Genomic DNA, 9,107 nt, shown 5'->3' on the forward strand with positions numbered 1-9,107 from the left:
ACAAAATCGTACAAGGAAAGGAAGGAACACATACGAGCACCTATTCACAACTAGAAGTTTATTGGTGAAAATACAAGTACAACACAAAGTGATAAGGAAAAAAAATTTTCATGAAAAAACTGTACATGTGTAACAGAACCTTGTGGGTGCATAAAGGAAAAAAGACTAAATGTTAGCCTCATCACCCAAAGGGTCCCTGAAACTATTTTAGTTGTGCGTTACCTACATGTACACAGTATCTCTCCTCGAATGGTTACTCAAAAAAGCTTCATGTCACCATGCTATATAAAGAGCTGCAAGTGGTTAAAAATTACCCTCGTCTAAAGCCTTTCCTCTCCAATGTCACTTTTATTCTATGTGGCCTTGGATATGTCCTGCCTCATTGGACACGACATCGTCCAATGACAGTAGTGTTAGCTACTTGCAGTCCACTTGAACCTAGTGTGTTCCCGTGTCACTTATAGATGCAGCTTTTTTTGTTATTGTGGTGATAATGGCCTCCAAACGAAGTTTAGATAGAGCGCTTATGTTTTGTAGTGTGCAGTCGCGGTAACTTACTCTCTGCACTCACCTGCAGTACAAGAATATAAGTGCAATAGGTACAGTGCAAGTTTCTGCCACCACATGTACCCCTCTGCTGCTTTGCTTTGGTTGCTGTCGTCACTGTGCTATTGTTAAACATTATTGCATTCTTTTTAGCTCTTTGCCTGCACATCTACAGCCTGGCACATCTATAGCAAAGCCCTGCTTTTTGGAGAAACTCTCTAATTCATACCTTCCCTACCACACACATACAAATGTACTATCGAACCAAAAAGTTAACGAATGAAGGGATCTCACAAAAAGCTGAATATCTCCGCAGCCTCAAAACGAAGCCTGGTATTCCCATTTACAGCCTCTACTAGTATATGCTAAAATTTTGATGTACGGTTTTACTGGCTACTTTTAAAGTCTGCTCGGATATTTAGCGTTTTCTGAGATCCCGTGGTCCGTAAAATTTTTTAGTCGAAAGTATTTGTGTAGACAACAGTGGCAGACAATCTGCTATCTCAGGCAAGTCTACCATTGGACTCAAGAAACATCTACATTAGTGTGTTTACTTTTACAGGTACATCAACTACTATGCCTTCATATCCTACTAAAAATAAGCTTAATGAAGTGGCTTGCTTTGTGTATTCGTAATGATGTCATGTGGGAAGCCAATCCACTTCATGAAAAAAGATCACTTGTTCGTTCTACTAGAGGTGGCTCAAAACCTGGGGAGTGGTGCCGCGGTGACATCTAGCAATGGTGATTTTTAATACCTAATAATTACACAATTGATCCAGAATACCTAAATTTTATTTCATCATTCATCATTAGTACAGAAAGAGGTCCCGGAGTTACAAAAACTGTCAGTGGGACCTATTAGTAGTTTAACAATATAGTAAATAATACATTATGGCAACATAGCAGTGATACACATCAGAATACACGAAGTTAATGAAGCAAGTAATCAAATACAAGGAAGGCGCTTACAAATACAAGCAAATGAAATAGATGCTGCGTATGAATAAATAAAAATGTAGTAATTGGCACGTTATAGAAACATAGGGATGACACAGATAAAAGAACACAAGGGGAATGTACGAGATAATTAGAAACAAAAATATGCTTACAATATGCAAAGTACAAGTGAATATACTGTGCGACAAAAAACTTAAAATTTCTAAAAATAAGGAAGGAAAAAATAAAGACAATGCGATATAGAGAATAAAAACGATACATTAGGCAAATACAGAAGCACTGAAAGTGTTAAAATAAATTTGTATATAATATATGTTCATAGTAATGAGTCTGTAGCTAGTAATGTCGATAGTAAATATTTCTTCATATCTCTCTTGAATGTTAATGTTGTGCGGCAGGCTTTAATAAAGGGTGGTTTAATTTAGTGTTTAATCGCCATAAAGGAGCAGTAAACATTGACAATTAGTGTTTATTTGAGGAAGGAAAGAATTGTTAGAGGAATATCTCGTATTGTTAGTGTTTGTAAGAGCAGATATATTAAATGCTGAACCCTTGATGATCAGCAGTAGGTACGCTACTGACGGTGCACTTGCACAAAACTCAAAATAATTTCAGAGCCCTGAAAACGAAGCTTTTTTTCCCTACTCGTGAGGTGTTTCACAATCTGCACTGATGGTATTCTTCTCGAGTATGGCTTGTGCTGTGCGAATGTTCAAAATGTCAAATGTAAATCAAATAGTTGTTGACCATTTGACTTGTATTCAATTGGAGAGTAGGCAATTAGAAGTTATCAAATCTTCCTTTCTATCAATAATTACACATACTGGAATATTTAGGGAGAAAGTCAGGTGCATGTGGTGACCATTCTCAAAGGGAACTGCAGTTCCTGAGCGGACATATAGAGCAGGTACTTTTTTGCTTTGCTTAGTAATTTCTAGTCGCACAGTAAGGATGCCTCGCCTTTAGGCAGCCAACAGATTTATTTTCTCAATTGAGGCTGTAAAAATTATCATTTGGACAATGTGAACATGTTCCTGATGTCATCTTGGTGCGGCAGATACTATCACCTTTCAGTCACTCATTTACAAACTTATCAGTTGACCAGAAGCCTGGTTGTGAGTGGCAATACATGTGTCAAACAATCTAAAAAACATCTTTTCTAAAGCTTTCTGTGGTTTCTTTTCCACCTCTCGAGTTTCAAAACCTGCCATAATGCCTTTGGCATTGTGTGCTGCTAATCCCAAGGGCGCAGAATCAAATTCCGACTGCAGCAGCTGCATTTCCACGGGGAAGAAATGCAGGAACACCTGTTGACCATGCATTGAGTGCACATCGAAGAATTTCAGGTGGTCAAAATTAATCCGGAGTCCCCCACTATGGTGCGTCTCATAATCATGTCGTGGTTTTTGCACTTAAAACCCCAGACTCGCCTCTTGTGTTCCCTGTAAGTAGCATTGGTTACACACATTTAAGGCCATACTGCTCCACTCAAGGCCCATATGTAGTAGGGGTTTTCATATTCTGATATTTCTGGATAGAATTAAATATGGATATTTGACGAAACTGACCTGTTGAATATTGAATAACAAATAAGTTCACATTTCAGAGAAGTGTGGAGTATTTTTGAAAAAGAAAAGGAACTTTACATTGCAAGGGCAGACTTTTAACATTGTTGGTACGTTTTTTTAGTGCTTAGCGCAGAAACCATAGACAAGACAGACGAGAGAAGAGACACACACAAGTGGTACTTTCAACGATTTATTGGAATTTGGATCACGGGTTTATACATGCAAGCATTTGCTAGCATTCTTGATAAATCTGGCCAGATTGATGTTATATTCCTGTATTGCAGACAGAAAAGCATTTGAGCTTGTTTGACACTCTAAACTAATTGAGAAGCTCAAAATCACAAATCTCATGCCATACTTAATTGGCTGAATCTCTGCATACTTAACTAAGCACAAACAATTCGTCAGCATAAGCGATTGCCCTTCCCATGAAGTGCAAGTTACTTCCAGTGTTCCTCAAAGCAGCATGCTTGGCCTCTTGTCATTTTTAATATATATTAATAATATAGAAGTAGTCAGTTACCCCTTTTAAATAAAGGTGTTTGCTGATTATTGTTTTTTATTTAATGAAATACATTTCTGTGAGCCCAAACTTCTCTTATTTCAATCTCAAAATTGGCCTTCGTCGGATAATTCGAACCTCACTGGTCAGATTCACCCAAATACAGCTGTGTTATGCGCTACAGCATATGCAACTTACTGTGGTGAAGCATATCAAGAATGGAAAAGGGCCACTGTCACAGGATCTAGCACGTGTTCCTTGATTATACAGGCATGCAGTCTCCTGTCGCAGTAGGAGCACCTAGCCACCTTATAAGCATACTGGCAGCCATTCAGAGCTGTTTCTTACGTTTCAGTGGTGATTTGAGTCCTTTTTTCACCTTCCATGCATGTCTCGTATATGAGACCGTTAATGAGGCCTAGTACGTGTTCTTTAAGTAAATGTGCCATGCACAGAGAAGTGGAAAACAATCGTGTTTTGGGAAAGCTAGCAAAAAGGAAGGCAGTAAGTTGAAAAAACTGTGATAAGTTGAAGAGATGTTAAAAGCCAACAAAAGAGTGTGAATATATCAAACTCTGAAGGCCTGCCCATACACCTATTAGGCGTCTTGGTGCTCATACTGTGACTGGAGACCGCACATGTGCATGTATGTAAATTAGGGAACACGTGCTGTCTTGCAACAATGGCACCTTTCCCTGCTTGGTAAGGTTCTATGCATAACATGGCTGTATTGCAGTGAAGCTAACATTAAGAAAAATAGTAAACTGGGTGAGTTGGTAGCTGTTGATGGTTGCAGGTGTAGCGCTAAATTGAAACGCGGCCAAAGTTAATTTTAACGGCAAATACTGCAAAGTGAAGCAATGGCATGTTTCAATGTTCTTTTATGCCTTTTGTTTAATTCGACCTGTCTCAATGGTCCCGCCAGGATCGAATTAACGGGCATGCCTCATAATCAGAACTGGTTTTGGCTAGTAAAACCCCTAAAAGGTGATCAAATTAATAGGAGTCGACTGTATATATGGCTCATGAGTAGAGCCACACTGTCTAAAACCGGTACAACAAGAAAACACCAAGAAACCTAAATGATCCATTGCAAATGCAGTCAACTTTCATGGCATGCGCATATAATCTAACTTTCTCACGGACAATGATAGTGATAGTTTGCTGATACATTGGCCAGCGGCCGAGAGGATTTGCCCAGTTTCTACTATTAATCTTACACACTTGTGCTCATCCCTGTATATAACAGCGGTGTCATTTAGAAGAGGGCGACGTGGACATGTATTGCAATGCAAAGCAAGAAAATCGTCACCTGATACACTATATTTCTGTGCTCTCTTAAGTGCTCATTAATGCATCTTCCGGTTTGGCCTATGTAGCATCTACCGCATGACAGTGGAATATGATAGACCACTCCCATAGTGTATCTGACGAACTCATCTTTGCGATTCTACCACAAACCGGCTTTTTTCTCCTTATTGGGTTAGTGGTTTTACACAAGGTGCTTAGCTTATTTGGAGCTGAAAAAACACCCGCACGTTACCTTGGCTTCCTATCTTTTTCAGGCTATGTGATATCTGGTGTATATACGGAATCACAGCGGTTTTCACCTGGTCACTGCTGCTAGCTCTTGCATTTGCACGGAGGCATCGTCTCGAACGTTCCTGTTTGAGCAGCCTTTCTGCCACCAACACCAACACATGGTTAGGGTAACCAGCCTCCTTAAGACTTGCAGCCTGTTGCTGGAAACTGGTTTTCATTAGGACGTTTTTGAAACACATGTTAGTTATGAAGGGTGTAAGATTGGGCTTGTTGATAAATTATGCTTCAAAGTCAGGTTAACAGCGCAAAGCCACCAGAAGGGATAGAAGAGAGAATGGAGCGCTGAACTTCCAACTGTTTATTTTCTTTTCAGAAAGCATTGCTATTTATACAGTCACACAATAGCCCACCGACCATGCTTAGAACGCCGCGACAAAGCCACACAAAATTCAACGTGGCGATAGCCCGATGTATCTGATCTCCTCGTCAGTGAGAGCGATAGAGGTGCGCTGATGCAACCATCCTTTAAACGTGGAATTTCTCCCGCTTTGATTATCTCACGTGTAACACGGTCTCCATGTCTTGCAACAATAAAACATTTTTTGAATTTCGGCCTACATCCACATGCGCAGCAGTGGGCAGAAAGCCATCCCTACTAGTTAGTTATGCCCCTCTTCACCAAATTCAAATGGGCTGAACGAAATTGGAGAAGGGGTTTCTTAGCTCACGTACTGTAAGGCCAGCAAATCCTACTATCAGTAGAGATGAACTGAAAGTCAAGAAACTGAAACGTATTGCACTTCAAAAGTCACTTCAAGATGTCTGAAACACTCGCAAAAAATCTTAGACATCAGGACATTTTTCTAGAAAACTATTACTAGGGAAATCCAGAAACACTCAAAAATTGTTGACAATCTAAATCTAAAAGCTTGCTGAAAAACTGTTATTCCTGTGAGGTGGTCACATATGTGCCTATCTAATTGTGCTAAATATAGGTTGCTAAAGACGGGAGCCAGACACAACCCTATGCAAATGCCTTTCTTCTGCAGATGCAGCCTATTGTTCCACTGTGCAAAGGTTGACGACATGTAAAAACACCATTATTCTAAATACCATTCTACTGAAACCACCTGCTTCCTGTGAAAACCTTACGGCACCATATTTCTCAATACAATCCTCGACACATTGAATAAGGTCATTGAGCAGGATAGAACAATATAATTCTTTGACGTTAGCTGAGAAGGCCTTGAAGCCCTTTTTGCCGTGAAACCTAACAAAATCAAGGATTCGTCAGAACCTTTCACAAGAAACTGGTCATCAATCTAACGTTCAGCTTTGAAACCAGGTACAGGGCAGCTTGCTTCTGCCAGGTACCCATTTCGGAAATTATGACCTGAAAAGGAACATCCTCCTTGTACACTTACTAAAAATTACATCTCTGAACTTTTCCTTAGTTTATCGAGATTCAACTTTCTGTAAATTTCACTTGGTTTCGCTGCTACTTTCATAAGTGATACATCCTTGCGTTCATTGAACACTGCAGGAATTGCTTGACTGGCTTTTTCCAAGAAACATTTAAAGGAAAAAACTGCAAAACCACCCTCTTTGTCAGTTGGTATGACACACAATGAATTACTCTTCAGGTAAGGCTACACATTTTACAGGTAACTTAGAAGGTTGGGGTTTACATCATAACAGGGCATCTAAACCTTCCGAGTTCATATTCACACCATCTTCTTGCGGGGCTCTTCTGGACACTGATGACGAACAGGGAAGTTCCGGTTTAGTCCAGCTGGTAGCTTGGGCAAATTTTCGACCGGCCAAGAACTTTGCACACACTGTTGGGAAGGGTGAAACATTCAGAAACGTAGACAACACTTGTTGCTTTCTGTCAATCCTTGTTCACGTGAGCCCGTAGCAGTCTTATTTGAGGTTGTCAAAGGAACTTGGTGACCTGATCAGCTAAGTGCAGGTGCCTCCACAGAAGATTCCTTGCGACGCACGGCTCATAGTGATCAAACATCTGCACGCTGAGGTAATCTCTGTGGAGACACGCCTGCTGATGTCATTTAGCACGTACAATCTTCAAAATTCTTTTTCTGTGACCGACATCCGAATGGTGCGAAACCAGTAAACAACGATTTTATATCCTGTGGAAGCTGCTTGTTATGAATACAGAACCTTAGGACACACGTGCCGCTCGCAGCCATGGCAATGAGGGCAGCAGTATGCCCGGAATCCCGAGGAACATATTGAAAAATGCCTGTTGTCCTAGAAATGAAATCGACAAGGGTGGCAATATGGGCTTGTTGGTCGGTCATCATGGAATGGTATCTGGGTAGTGCAGCGAAACACGGACACAATAAAAGAAAGCTAGAACTACCTGTGAGCACATATATATGCACAAGTGCATGGTTGAATAAACTCACAGGTGTTTAACTTTTTTTCTGTTGCTACTTTTTCTTGCATTTTGATTGCTACATATATTGTAATTCTTGCAAAAAGTATCAGCTGGTAGTCACCACTGTATTTTGCTATGCAATTTGTATTTTGTTATGCAATCTTAGCATCTCAGCGCGCGCCTGAAGGCGAAATTGTTGCCTAGGCAAACTATCGCCGAGGTGGAACGTTTCAGAATACGTCCCCAAGTATGCGCACAAATACTTCACTGAAAAACATTTCAGGCGTATCTTTGCTTTGTTTTTACTAAAATTTCGCAGCAACACAGCATTTCTTTACTCCAAGTCATTTATGAATCACTAGATGTCATTATATCTACGTCGTTCATACGTACTTTAGGCAGTGAAAACGGCACACCCACCTGCGAGCTTCTCCGATACCGACGTGTCTGTTATAAGGCGATTATATCTATATTGTTCTGGACAAATCCGGCGAAGCCAGCATGCTAAGCATATTATGAACGATGAGTACCAACAAATGGGATCTTGTTTTGAAATCGAACTAGAACTGAAGCAAACGAAAACGTAGGTTAAGATTACGGTAGAGATTATGGTTACGGTAGTACCCATGTCATCATCATCATCATCATCATCAGCCTGGTTACGCCCACTGCAGGGCCAAGGCCTCTCCCATACTTCTCCAATACCAAAGTCCATACTTCTCCAAAGTGGTTTCAATACCACTTTTCATCAGGCCTATAAGAAAGTGGCGGTCAGATGCAGCTGTATACCGCTAAAGCATGTAGTTATACCCCTGTCAAGCGGGCAAGTTAAGTCCATTTAGCGTAAGTGCACTCGGTTTTTAAGTGCACTTTCCCAAATCTTAACGTCGCAGCGGAGTGTACTCTCAGATGAGTGCACTCAAGTCGGAGTACGTTCACGGACCGCACTTTGCTGGCCGAGTACGTAGCCTCGCCGCCAACCGTTTGAAGTTGTGCCTAGCCTCGCCGCCAGCGCTTTCAACGACGCAAAATGTAATGCATAGAAAAAGGACACAGAAGTTCATTTCAGTTAGTGAACAGCCTTTAACAATGTAATTTGTATTTAGTGAGAAGCGAAACAGCACAATAAAGAAACGAATTTATCATGTACGCGACTAACGGCGCCAGAATTATTGGGCACTGCGGCGCCGCCATGTTCATTCAGTTCGTGTTTATTTTGGTGTGAAAGCGTGCTGACCATGCCGGCCGTGCTTTGAGCCGTGTGCGTGGCATTTTGCAGTGTAGCTAAATATCGAACTCGCCGTCTTTGCTCATATATACTCGCTCATATTCTGTTCTAGCAGGATCAACTGCCGCCTCACCGCACGCCGCCATGTTGTTTTGGATTTGCTAGGCATTCGTCTTGGCCAGCATTGACTCGCAACAGATTTATAATAAAAACGTCTTCGTTTTTTGTTGAGACAAATGGATGAAGTTTGTTTTTATATATAATTCTACTTAAAACAATCGCTTTTTAGCAGCTTTCTCTCGTTAATTTAGATCTTTAAAAACGCGCTCTTAGTCTTTCGCCATTTTTTTTTCTTTTACT

The sequence above is a fragment of the Dermacentor albipictus genome, unplaced genomic scaffold (genome assembly GCF_038994185.2).
Source record: "Dermacentor albipictus isolate Rhodes 1998 colony unplaced genomic scaffold, USDA_Dalb.pri_finalv2 scaffold_62, whole genome shotgun sequence".
Lineage (NCBI taxonomy): Eukaryota > Metazoa > Arthropoda > Arachnida > Ixodida > Ixodidae > Dermacentor > Dermacentor albipictus.